The 14138-nt window shown below is 35.2% G+C and overlaps 1 long non-coding RNA gene across 1 annotated transcript in view; it reads left to right on the forward strand.

Annotated features, from left to right (window-relative positions):
* LOC138705637 (uncharacterized) overlaps window positions 1-14138 on the forward strand; it is a 381721-nt gene that overhangs the window by 150268 nt on the left and 217315 nt on the right. The gene's annotated exons all lie outside the window — the stretch shown is intronic.

The raw sequence follows: 14138 nt of genomic DNA on the forward strand, positions 1-14138 counted from the left end.
GAGATACATTTTTATGATACTGCTGTAACTTGGAAGGGATATCAGGGTGTTAACATTGGTTAGTTGTTAGGGCACGAATACTAACACGAAGGAAGTGCTGCAATTTAATTTCCTTCATTGATTACAGTAGAAAATTTTTACACCGTTAATGGTTCAATTAATCTCTTTAATAGTGGGTGGTATTATAAAATATCCTACCACATCATGAAAGGAAATAATACTCGTATCTTAAATAATCTTCGCCCCATTGACATATTTTCTGTCTATCATTGCTACAGAATTAGTTTATATGATCACAAAATATATTTCCTAATGTAATAATGGTATAATTGATCAAAGAGGCGAATTAGCTTAGTCTCAATGGCCTGTTATGTATACTTTTATAACATTTGATATACTATTTATCTAGTTTTGATATACACTGATCGGCAGAAAAAAACTAATACAGACCTAGAAACAAAATAACATAGAGCGCATCTCAGTAAGCACTTTGGGCCACCCGAATTTTTCAAGTTCCAGTTATAACATACCTAACTGTAGTAACTTTCGAGGAATATCACTTTTGTTGACGTCGTACAAAATTTTGTCCAATATTCTTTTGAGAAGGTTAACTCCATATGTAGATGAAAATATCGGGGATCATCAGTGTGGTTTTAGGCGTAACATATCAACTATTGACCAGATATTTTGTATTCGACAGATAATGGAGAAAAAATGGGAGTATAAGGGTACAGTGCATCAGTTATTCATAGATTTCAAAAAGGCATATGACTCGGTTAAGAGAGAAGTTTTATATGATATTCTTATTGAATTTGGTATTCCCAAGAAACTAGTTCGATTAATTAAAATGTGTCTCAGTGAAACGTCCAGCAGAGTTCGTATAGGTCAGTTTCTGTCAGATGCGTTTCCAATTCACTGTGGGCTGAAGCAAGGAGATGCACTATCACCTTTACTTTTTAACTTTGCTCTAGAGTATGGCATTAGGAAAGTCCAGGATAACACAGAGGGTTTGGAATTGAACGGGTTACATCAGCTTCTTGTCTATGCGGATGACGTGAATATGTTAGGAGAAAATCCACAAACGATTAGGGAAAACACGGAAATTTTACTTGAAGCAAGTAAAGAGATAGGTTTGGAAGTAAATCCCGAAAAGACAAAGTACATGATTATGTCTCGTGACGAGAATATTGTATGAAATGGAAATATAAAAATTGGAAATTTATCTCTTGAAGAAGTGGAGAAATTCAAATATCTGGGAGCAACAGTAACAAATATAAATGATACTCGGGAAGAAATTAAACACAGAATAAATATGGGAAATGCCTGTTATTATTCGGTTGAGAAACTTTTATCATCCAGTCTGCTGTCAAATAATCTGAAAGTTAGAATTTATAAAACAGTTATATTACCGGTTGTTCTTTATGGTTGTGAAACTTGAACTCTCACTTTGAGAGAGGAACATAAGTTAAGGGTGTTTGAGAATAAGGTGCTTAGGAAAATATTTGGGGCTAAGAGGGATGAAGTTACAGGAGAATGGAGAAAGTTACACAACGCAGAGCTGCACGCATTGTATTCTTCACCTGACATAATTAGGAACATAAAATCCAGACGTTTGAGATGGGCAGGGCATGTAGCACGTATGGGCGAATCAAAAAATGCATATATATGGAGTGTTAGTTGGGAGGCTGGAGGGAAAAAGACTTTTAGGGAGGCCGAGACGTAGATGGGAAGATAATATTAAAATGGATTTGAGGGAGGTGAGATATGATGATAGAGACTGGATTAATCTTGCTCAGGATAGGGACCGCTGGCGGGCTTATGTGAGGGCGGCAATGAACCTACGGGTTCCTTAAAAGCCAGTAAGTAAGTAAGTTATAACATACTGCGCATGCTCACCACGCAAGTTACGAGAGCTTGGTCTTATCCAAGCTCCTTTACAAAATTCATCTAATGTTCATAAATTGTCAACATATCACGATCTCCATTTCTTTATTATTTTTTTCTAATATGATCATAAGATTCAGGCAAGTCTGTCTCACTTTGAACATCCATAATGAGCTCTGCAATGTCTACGACTTCAAGGAACTACGAAGACATCCAGAGAATTGTCTTTTCAAGATTGGTCATTATTGTCTTGGCAAGGCATTCGTATGTCACATTTTGCTGAATATCCTCTTGCCAATAATATTTAATGAGTGTTAAAATTCACCTAACTTATTCTGAGTGTACATCTCTAATTAAGATTAATGTTAATGATGTCAAACTTAGAGGAATTCTCGGAAATAATGGAGGATCGAATGGCATTTTCCTTTGTAGGATGTGTCCAAAGGACACAGAATCACTTAGTTACGTACTCGGAAATTGCCCACTTAATTCTCTTATTAACCGACAGGATCATAAAGTAAAATATTCACCCAACAGCTTATTGAAATCTTTAGGCTTCTAGCTCTACGAAGGAGTTCGTTTCAATTCTGCAGAGTTTATCATAAAGTAACTCGGTATCGTTTCTAATATACTCTATGTTTTATTAGATATAGTTTTTCATCCAATGTAGGTGGCTTCACCTTTTTGGCTTCTTTCTGGCAAGATTAGGTTGTGATTTATAGGGTTTGACAGTAGTGTCCCTGAAGTATAATAAGGTGAAGTTTAAGAAAAATACTCTTCTTGTACAGGCGCAGAAACAAAATTTGGACCACCTGAATTTTCCAATTTCCAGTTACAACATACTGCGCTTGCTCAGTACTGGAACTTGGAAAATTTAGGTGGCCTAAATTTTGTTTCTGGGTCTGTACAGTGGGATTGTGTCTAAACTGGTGACAGTTAGATTACATGTATTAGCTTAAGCACAGTTATAAGTAGAAAATTTGAGACGATCTAATACTATTTCGAGAATTAGAAAATATTTATTTCGTGTTGGATTTTGAAACAATTTTTTTAACCATTCCATGCGAATCCATTCCTTGCATATGATTTTATTCAATACATCTACTTCTGTATTTTATAATGGTATCCTTAACCCATTAGCGCCCAGAAAAAAAGTTATTAAAATTTTTTATTATTTTTATTAAATTATTGTATTAAGGGTGTAAGAATTAAGGAATTGCCACATTTCTGAAAAATAATAATATATCTATTAGATATTAGCTGATACCATATGGTATCACTGGGCGCTTACAGTACTGTCATTACACAAAAATACAAAGTTAGCCTATGCTACAATAATGAGGCCTGAAGCTCTTCATTCAGTTCATGGTGTATGGTATTTAGCGAAACATGTCACACACAAGTCTACATTACATTTCTGACACATTGTCCGGCCAAAGGACTTGCATCTTCACCAGCCCATCTTCTTCTATTGCAGTGAGCAACAAAATGATGGAGTCCATAAAATCTCAAATCTGATAAATTTTATCGGGAAGGATTTGCTCTTCCAGGGGATTTCTGTGGAACACCATAGCGCGTTAGGAACACTTGGACAATTTCTCTTCGGAAGTCAAGCTGCGATGTTCCCTTGTGGATTTTCTTCTAGAGAAACCATGAGTTCATTACGGCCATATCTAACAGCCAAGTGACAATGAGCCAATACCACTTTTTGGATCGAATACCGATACAGTATTGCGCAATCCCTTGGTCCATGATATCTGTTCGTCCCATATTGGAATTATATTTCGCAATACAGTCTGGACGAGGTACCATAATATTCTTCTTGTCTTTCAGTGAGTACCTCTTCACATTTCCAATTGGGGCAAGTCCAGTGCTGTTTGATGCAATTGTAACAATAGAATTATCCATCCATCTCACAACAATAATACCATTGTTGTGTTCAATAATATGCTGAAACGTGCCCCTGATTTCCTTGGAGAAAGCTTTCTTATCAGGTAATGGACATGACTTTGATACTCTGTTCTCTCTTACGGTACCAACTCCACCATATCCTAAATGTTTCAGATAAGTGAATAAATCCACTCCTGTAAACAAGTTGCCCATGTAAATGGTGAAGGGTACACGTTTGGTTGGTAGTTCATCCAGCATGAGCACTAATGGAGACGCAGCTTTGCCAAATAAACTGTCATAATCACTGTCACCACGCTCGCTCTTGCCCTGATACAAGTCAAAATCAACCAAATATCCATCACTAGTATTTAGACACCACACTTTATATCCAAACCTTATGGGTATGTATAAATTGTTTGCAACCGTGGCATCCACAGTACCTAACCATTGATTCATCGTAAGACAATGATTCAGTAGGTACAAAATTAGCCAGGAATTTTTTCTTTAGTCTGTCCATAAGTGGGCGAATTTTCCACACATTATCTTCACTATTCGGTTCTGTGTTATCAGCAAAGTGTAAATATCTCTGTATCTGGAGAAACCGATTTCTTCTCGTTGAATTGCTGACCATAGTATTTTTACATCTTCATGAGTTTCCCAATACATCCTTTTAGAAGGCAAAGTATTATACCCACTCAGAATCAAAATACCGAAGAAACACCGCAATTCTGACACGGTAATTTGAGGATCCGCTTCAGTTAGAAAATGTGCATAGTGCTGAGTCTCTTTGACAAGTTATTCTAGTGTCTCATTATCAAAGAACTCTTCAAATAAGTCAACACATGACATATTTGAAAAGCGTGTATAGTCAGCAGCAGGAAATGAAAAATTACTACGTTCCATATCACTTTCGATCCGGTCATATGTAGTTGGGTTAGTTTTTCTTTGTTGAATCCAATCAGGCGCTTGTTGCTTACGTTGTTGTTGTTGTTGCTGCTGCTGTTGTTGCTGTGTAGGCTGTATGGATGGTGGGAAGACACTAGAAGCAGTCACATTTGGTGAATCAAATCAGACGCTTGTTGTTCAGGTCGTTGTTGTTGTTTTTGTTGTTGTTGTTGCTGCTGCTGTTGTTCTGTATACTGCAAAGATGATAAGAAGACACTAGAAGCGGCTAAACTTTGTTGAATCAAATTGCATGTATGTTGTTGAAGCTGCTGCTGTGTAGGTTGTACAGATAGTGAGGCGACACAAGACATTTCAGATGGTTCATAATCTCCTCCAATTCATTCATTGTTTGCTAAGTGAATTTCAGCTGCAGTACGTAACTGACGTCCTATTAGATTATTATATCATTCCTCCCTCATCTTCGTTTCCTGAATCTTCATCAGTGTCAACATGGACGTCTGGTGGCACAATAAATATATCCTCAGTTTTATTTGCTACGTCATCTTTTGCTTCTATTATATCTAATAATTCAGATAGTGTCAATCCATCACTGGAATAAATAAATAGGAGTAAATAAATAAATATATATAAATAATTTAATTATATATAAATATACCATATTTTTATGTCTATGATTGTAGATTGTATATAATTTACGGTTATGCTGTCTAATTAGGCACAACATAATATTTAGAAAATGTGATACACGTATACATGTCTCGATGTTATAAACGCCCAGTGATACCATATGGTATCGTGGTCTTTAAGACATTGTTGCATAAACGTTATATATATTATTGACATTTAAAATGTGCATGCCACTTCTTTGACTCATTGTTAATACATATTACATATTCGTTAGAAAGATAATGAAGGTTAAAAGGATGATATTGTACTTACACGTATTGAACGTCCATGATTTTCACTTCTCACAACCACATCCACACTCTTGAGATTGGCCCAGCTCACTAACAACTCACATGTGTGGAATGTCTACTCGAGTGCATCTGTTACTTCAAGCTGAAGAAAATATTACCCTTACACTCAACCCCTAAAATACCAGGGGCCAGTACTGTCAATGTTACACTTATAGTGCAAGTTGATACCAAATGGTATCTGTGGGCGCTAATGGGTTAATATTATGGTCTCTTAGTTCTTGTCTCACTTCCTTGCTTTTCATGATCGAGGAGACTAGATGTGATTTTAAAAGCCATAACAATCGCTACTCTACTCTCTCTTGGTGTTTTTCGGAGACATCAGAACCATGTATCAGCAATGGAATCCTAGGTTTTTTTTTTTATTTAAAATTGTGAGACTTCATTTCTTATTATTTTCCATACTAATGTTGTTCGTTATGCATAATATATTTATGAATATAAATATCTCATTACGAACTTATTATGTAAGAATTGTTACATTCGCGATAATTAATAAACACAGAGTTGGCCAAAAAAAGGGAGAATTTTAAATAGTGAAATGAAACTTTAGATATTGTATTATTAACTTTAAATATATGGAAATACAAATTTGAGAACATATTTTTTATCATATTACATTCCATTTGTTGTATTCTTTCTTACAAACACGTATATATATATATATATATATATATATATATATATATATATATATATTCTATTAGCCTAAGGTATTATTTTCATTGTACATTGTAAATTCTTGTTATATTATTATTTTCTCTAATATGTTAGTATTTCGTTTTTTTCACTTTTTGTTAAATTTCACTGCTTGTGTACATTGTGACCTGGTAGAGTGAAAGAGAAAGACCTATGACCTTAACTCTGCCAATATAAATAAATAAGTAAATAAATAAATATAGTATGCCATTGCATGTAACCATTACTTCTTTAAAATTATATCCTTCAAATAAAGCCCTCCACCAACGTGTATACTTTCTAGTAAAACCTTTTTTGAAATTTCTCATTACACTTTGCAACATTTTGACTATAATATTTTAAATTTCACCACGAATTGCTGTCTTCAATTGTTCAATTTTTCGCGGTTTCTTTACTTATATCTTACTTTTTATTGTAAGACACCCCAAAAAAATCACAAATATTTGAATGGGGGATCGTGCAGGCCAGGGAATGTTTCCATTTCTCGATATGACATGACTCTCAAAAAACGTTTGCATTTCCGTCTAGAGATGGTTCCAGTCTTGCTGAAACAAAATATATCTGTTGTGTACGAAAATTTCTTCTTCTCAATTGACCACTTAAAAAATTTTGAATCATTATCATATAACGAGTGGCATTGACATTTTGTGCACGACCATTGACATCAAATCAATATGGCTCGTTTCTTGAAAATAATTGCGAACCCAGGTTTAATGGCATGCGAAGAGGGCACAGGATCATAATGACGGAGTTGAAAGTGGCGGCGAAACTCCCTATGAGCGGTTTCTGTGCATTGACTATTTAGATAATGAGGTTTTACAGCAAATCCTTGTTGCCCACCAGTGCAATGCTCCATGCTTTATAAATTGCAACAATCATGTTAGACAATGACAATTAAATAATCCATATAAGTTACTACCAGCAACAAAATTGAAATCTCCCGTTTCTTTGCCTCACTTTGTATTATTTTTCTCATACTTGTGATTATTAATTAATATTGCCATATTTTTGGTATAATTTACTTTTCACTTGGAAAGAAGATAAAGTATATTTCTTGCCGGGAATTGAACTCGACACTCTAGCATTATATTCCAAAACATTGTTTTGTCACAGAAAAGTACTTATCATGCTGAATTTTTTAAATACCTTAAAATAAACTATAATATCGATTATGTCGTAATAATGAAATTGAAACTAATTTCTAAATTTATGGAAAAATAGTAATCTGCCTCCATTTGCATTTATTGTGACTGGCATTAACGTAGGTTGGGCTAATAAATGTGGGGAAGACGATGCAGTTATGGTTATTTACTGAACAGGGTCCTGGTAGTTAAATTCTGTACGTTATGAATTGCAAACGTGGGAGGTACGATCTTGCGACAACTTGACAATGCCTTCTGTAGCAGCTGCAATAAACGTCAAGAGCAGACGTCAGGACAATGTCTGCCGGAGATATTATTCGCCAGTTATAATAACTGCCCATCAAAGACATCTGTACCATCCGAATCCATAACCTTACTAGGTCAACTGCTCTTACGAGGCAGTATCACTGCCGTACTTTTACTGACCCCAAGTTTCTACCCTCCTCGCAAAACTTAACGGAAAGCTTTCTCGATCGTTCAATTTCCCTCAAGTTTAGCGCAGGATGCAATTTAATGAAAGTAACCGAACGGACTTGTTCTCACCCTAGACTTGGCAGGAATTTCAAGACCAGTTCCTTCTTTGAATTATAGAACCTATTCACGATATCTGGCGATATTGGAGCAATAGTGAAATGTAAGAAGCAGATTAAAGGGGAGAACTTGAAGGATTCATACTCTACAGCCTCCTCCTCCTCCTCCTCCTCCTCCTCCTCCTCCTTCTTCTTCTTCTTCTTCTTCTTCTTCTTCTTTGTTGTTGTTGTTGATATTGTTGTTGTTGTTGTTGTTGTTTTAGGAAATACGAGAGAAAGTATTGCAGATTTTCTCGGATAGGCCTAAATTTTTCAGCGCCACATAACAATTAATTCCAAGTAATCCGTCTATCTGTGTACAACGATTTCTCCTAATTATTCGATGAATTCTGTTGAAGTACAGTAGCCATGAGTCACCGTGGTCCAGGTAACACAGGGGTTTTCTCCGGGAGCTCCGGTTCACCTCTGGCATCCCAACAAATCTCTACCGTCATCTCATCTCATCGCGTGTGTAGCGTAGACTATGGAGCTCCTATGGCGCACTTTGGCCAACGTCTCTGTCGGTAAATTGGTCTACACAACTATGGAGCTTCTTTCCAAAAGGTGCCAAATCCACTGTCGGAGTTTTTCAGGAAACAATACAAACTAGCTGCTACTACCGTAACTATGTTTTTTTTTTTTTTTTTTTTTTTTTTTTTCTGACGGTGAATCAAACCGGTTCTGTACTCATTCCTTAACTCCCACATCAAATATTCCTGTTTAGTGACAATATTACTTCGTCTATTTTGAGTAAATTTCTAACGGATCTGGTACGTTTTGGCATAAAATAAGGATAACACAGTTAATACCGTATATTACGAGGACTATTCATAAAGTAACTTCCGTTTACTTTTTACAAACCTGTGAATGACGTTACAGAATTGGGTTACAATACGGTTGAAAGTATACACTCTAGTAGTTTCATGTTACTTCAGCAGACTTACCATGGGATTTTATTTCAAGAGAAGCTTTCAGATTGCAGGATATTTTTATAAAATGGCAAATCCTACACATTGTACGAGGCGCATCCAGAAAGTAAGTTTCCCTATTTAAAAAAAAAAGAACACACACTTTAAGGAAAACATTTATTGGCAACAGGTACAGCAATGTTTCAGCTATTTTTCAACATAGCCACCATCAGAATTGAGACATTTATATCGTGGGATCAACTTTTGTATCCCTCTTTCGTAGAACTCTGCCGCCTGTGAATGGAACCAGCGTGTGACAGACGTCTTCAGCTCTTCGTCGTTGCCAAAACGCTCACAGGAGGACAGGAATTTCTTGAAAAAAAAAAAAGAGCGAGAGGGAGGGAGGGAGGGGGAGAGAGAGAGAGAGATATGTTCGGCCCATTGGCCTGACAGCTGCCAATGCTTTGTGCATTAAAGAACTTTATCACCGACCGAACCTCGAGGCGGCGCGGCGAGAGAAGGAATAAGAGCTTCAATTTCGAACCACTGCTGCCACGCTACTGGTACCAGGGGGGACCTGTCCGGCTGGCATATGATTGATACGTCATAGATCTGTTACGCATGCGCAATTGACACGGCTAATTACGTTTACTTTCAAGGGAAAAAAATCGGGAAACTTACTTTCTGGATGCCCCTCGTATCCTATTGCAAGGAGCTAAGCTTCAAAATATTTTTTCCTTGCTTCCTGTTCGTGGCTGATGTATGAAACCTCTTTTAATTGACTAGTGAAGTGATTTGTGTGGAGTGTGGCATTGTATGGGGCATAAACATGGGCATTACGAAGCGAAGATAAACTACTGGAAACATTTGAAATGTGAATATGGAGAAGAATGGGACGTGTGAATGAGATAGAAAAATGACAAATGAAGCAGCGCTAGAAAGAGTGGGCGAAGAAAGAATATTTCATGCTGAATCTGATCAGGCAGGGAAATAAAATTGGCTGGGTCACCGGCTAAGAAGAAACTGCCTACTGGAGGATGCACTGGAAAGAATGGTGAACGGAAGAAAAGTTCGGGGCAGAAGAAGAATAAAATGACAAACAACATTAAGATACATGAATCATATGCGGCTACTAAGAGAAAGGGAGGAAAATGTGGAAAATTGGAGAATGTTGAGTTTATAGTGAAAGATCTGCCCTAGTGTAGAAAGCAAAGAATGAATGAAAACTTATTTAAAAAAAAAATTATTTAATATTCCTGTATTTTCACTTTTTTGATCACGTAGATGAAAATAAAATAAAGAAAGAACAGTAAAATGTAAACCCTAAACTAGTGGAAGGAATCGATAAAGGTAAGAATTGTAACAGCGACTTGAGAGTTAAATTTCAATTGTTTTTTTTTTTTCAATTTATTTATACACGCTTTAACATATGTGGTCATATCACGTATTTAGGATCTGTGGGTATACCAGTAGGCCGTTTTCACTATTGTTAGGTCCCTACTTCTATTGTGTGTTGTAGATGCCTTGTGTTCATGTAACTGATTATAGAGTTTGATTAATGTTTATGATATTGGCGATTGAGCAATGATGAATCATGCCATGTATATTTCCAATCCGGCATTTGCCTTGTGACTGAAGGAAATCATGAAAAATCCCAGTCAGCTTGAACCCGGACCTCCTGATGGCGATTCTCAAACACTACCGTCTGAGCCAACTCGCTCGGTTTTTTCTCTTTGATATCTTACCGTTAAAAATATGGCGTTAACATTTTTTTAGAGTGTTTTCATTCCCATGTGTTCTAGTTTTCCAGAAATATTATATTTCTGTGTGGAATCAATATTTACTTATTATGACTATCACTATACGTGTACGATATTTTGAACACACCTGTTCCAACAAAATAACCATACTTTAAGATAAATTAAATTAATTACCTATCTTTATATCTTTATTACTATAATCGATATGAAAATATTAAACAGAATGAACCATTTGCACAGTTCACCTGTCCAAATAATTTAAGTTAATGTACGTGAAACAATGCTAATGGATGATGTTTGCACTAGTTAATACAAACGAGTAACATATTGAAGCCATTTAGAAGAAATATAGGTAGTTTATTTACGGTAATCCATTTTAATATTGTAATTAATTTTAATATGTTGTAATTTAACGTCTGTTGACTTTTGAGTGATATGCAGACTATGATTAGTATAAATAAAATTAAATATTAAAAGTGACATAAGTATACTGTATATCCTATTGATATGATTTATCATTTAAATTCTATCATTCAGACATTTAGACCTCTAGTAATAATGCTGTCAAAATAAAAATTAAATATTAATAATTATATTTTTTATGTGGTACGGTTTATCCGGTGTGGAGTTTTGTATCGGTGAATAGAAATTTTCTTTTTTACAACGTTTCGAAGTAACTGCAAGCTCCATTCTCATGGCACTGTCATTCTAATCTTGATAAGACCGGTACTCTGATCTTGCACAAGAATATTACAGTATGGCAACAGAGAAAAACAAAACAACGAATCTCATTTTGAGTTCATGGTGCTATATTTATAATTACATTCATAATTTCGTCATATAACTTGTAAATGTAGGCCTAGGTGTTTATGTTCACATCATTTTCAGTGACGTTTAATGGCAGTGATATATTATGTTAACGTAGTTTTAGGTTCTTGAATTTCGTTTCCAAGAATGATATGTATATTTTATAAAATATTTTATAGTATTTGTTATTTTATTACTAGCCATAAAAGAAAACACAGAAGGAAATAATGTTTTTGCTTTGAGACAAAAAGGATCAGAAATGAAATTTCATGAGAGGTATCAGAGACTTTTTAATTTGATATATAATTCCTCCCTTGTACAATTCTTTCTTTATTATTCATTTTCCTTGACAACTGAGTACCAAAGTTTTTTTTAGATCATCTGCCTCTCGTATTCTTCTTCGTATTCTTCCGATTAACATAGTCTAAAGGGTGTTAAAAATCTTTCAATATTTTGAGAGGTGGTAATATTCATCAAAACAAGACATAAAAGGCTAATAAACATGAGCCCTGAAATTAATATCTTCCGAGGTATTCATCAATATCGTAGGAGACGCTCAATGTGATTTCTGTTCATTGTAACGGATACTTCTACCTATACTTCGTTCCAAAATGTCTGACAGGAGAAGTAAACATTGACGACAGAGGAGGAGAGAAATATATTTGCTATTCAACCAATGACAGAGGTCTTGAAGTTGAGTGGGGGTAGAACGCTTCAGACCGCCCAACTTCAAGTCAAGCGTGGAATGAGATCTCTTGTCATTTTTTTAGTAGTTATTTTACGACGCTTTATCAACATATTTGGTTATTTAGCGTCTGAATAAGATGGAGGTGATAACGCCGGAAGTACCCAGCATTTGCTCATACTGGGTTGAGAGAAAACCCCGGAAAAAACCTCAACCAGGTAACTTGCCCCGACCGGGAATCGAACCCGGGCCACCGGTTTCGCGGCCAGACACGCTGACCGTTACTCCACAGGTGTGGACTCTCTGTCATTGGTTGAATAGAAATTATACTTCTCTTCTCCTCTGTCGGCAATGTTTACATCTCCTGTCAGACATTGTGGAACGAAGTATAAGTCTTGTTACACTTTTGTTTACTGAATTTCTGATATGGTACTGTATACCAAATAAGAAACAAGCAAGGACCTCACATTAGAAGATAAGTTGTACTTAAAATACCAATTTCAAAGCTCTTGCTTGGAACAAAATTTAATTCCATGTTTATTATAATTTTTTCCCCAATTTGATGAATTCTGTGCCCTGGTATAACATTGAATTGTTTTTTTTTTTTTAATGGAAATCACATTAACCATCTCCTATGATGTTGATGAACAAGTACTCACATTTCGGAAGCTATTAATTTTAGGATCTATGTTTAATAGACTTCGTATTATTTTGGTGATTACACCACCTCTCAGAATAATGAATTCTCTATTTTAAATTGGAAATCACATTGGAAATCTATTATGTTCTCATATCTCGGAAGATATGAATTTTAGGACTCATGTTTATTAGATATTTTTCTTCTTGTTTCGATGAATAGGCCTACTGCCACCTCTCAAAATGTTAATTTTTTTAAATCCTATATTTATGTTGCTTCTCGGATCTCACACACTAGCACAACTTCTATTTCAATCGAATAACAGGTTTAATCTATAGCATTTTAGATTTCTGGTCGTATCAGCAGAATCTTCGATCTTTATTGAATTCTTACTTTCTATTCCTTCACGTATTTTTTATCTGCATTTTAAATATACAAATGCTTAACAGTTCTCTCAATTTATTTTAAAACTTACTGATTTGTGAATAAGAAAAATAAAATTAAGAAGCTGCTGATAATAGTATTATCACTTACCGAGTGTGGTTAGTGAACGATCTAATTTACCTACATATTAATACTCCTGTTCATAAAGGATGGTATGTCCAAGTGTTCAGCCGTATGAGCGGAATACTTAACTAGATACGGTATCTCTGTCATTCCTGAGAGTCACAAAACGCATGTAACATCAGACCTACGAGAGATGAAATGGCGGGAGATGGAAATTTAGTAGAAGACATTCTTGTGTGATTGCAACCTGTGTATATTTTTGTGTGGTTTTACTTTGTTTATAGTGTTTTTTTCTCTCTCTCTTTATTTCTTGTGTAGCTTTACTTTGTATATAGTGTATTTTTTTCTGTTTATTTCTATTATTGTATTTGTATTCCTGGTGTTGTGGAAGAGAAGGCCTGATGGCCTTAACTACAATGGAATAAATAAATAAATAAATAAATAAATCATTATTTTTAATAATAATAATAATAGTAATAGTAGTAGTAATAATAATAATAATAATAATAATAATAATAATAATCCCCGAGATTATCGTGTCAATGCGGAAGAGCGGAAGTTGTAAGGTGATTGCGGATGACTCGCTAATTATGCAAGAAAGTTAGGTCAGCTATATCTGTAATTTAAACACAAATTGATTATAACAAACCTACAGCATCAATCTAGTTCCAATACGGCTGGGATCTTTGTAGTATATTAATAAGATTATATCATATTTATTCATTATACAGAGGTTTCATTTCAAAACTTCCCAGTCTAAATAACTAATT

The sequence above is a fragment of the Periplaneta americana genome, chromosome 9 (assembly GCF_040183065.1).
Source record: "Periplaneta americana isolate PAMFEO1 chromosome 9, P.americana_PAMFEO1_priV1, whole genome shotgun sequence".
Classification (NCBI taxonomy): domain Eukaryota; kingdom Metazoa; phylum Arthropoda; class Insecta; order Blattodea; family Blattidae; genus Periplaneta; species Periplaneta americana.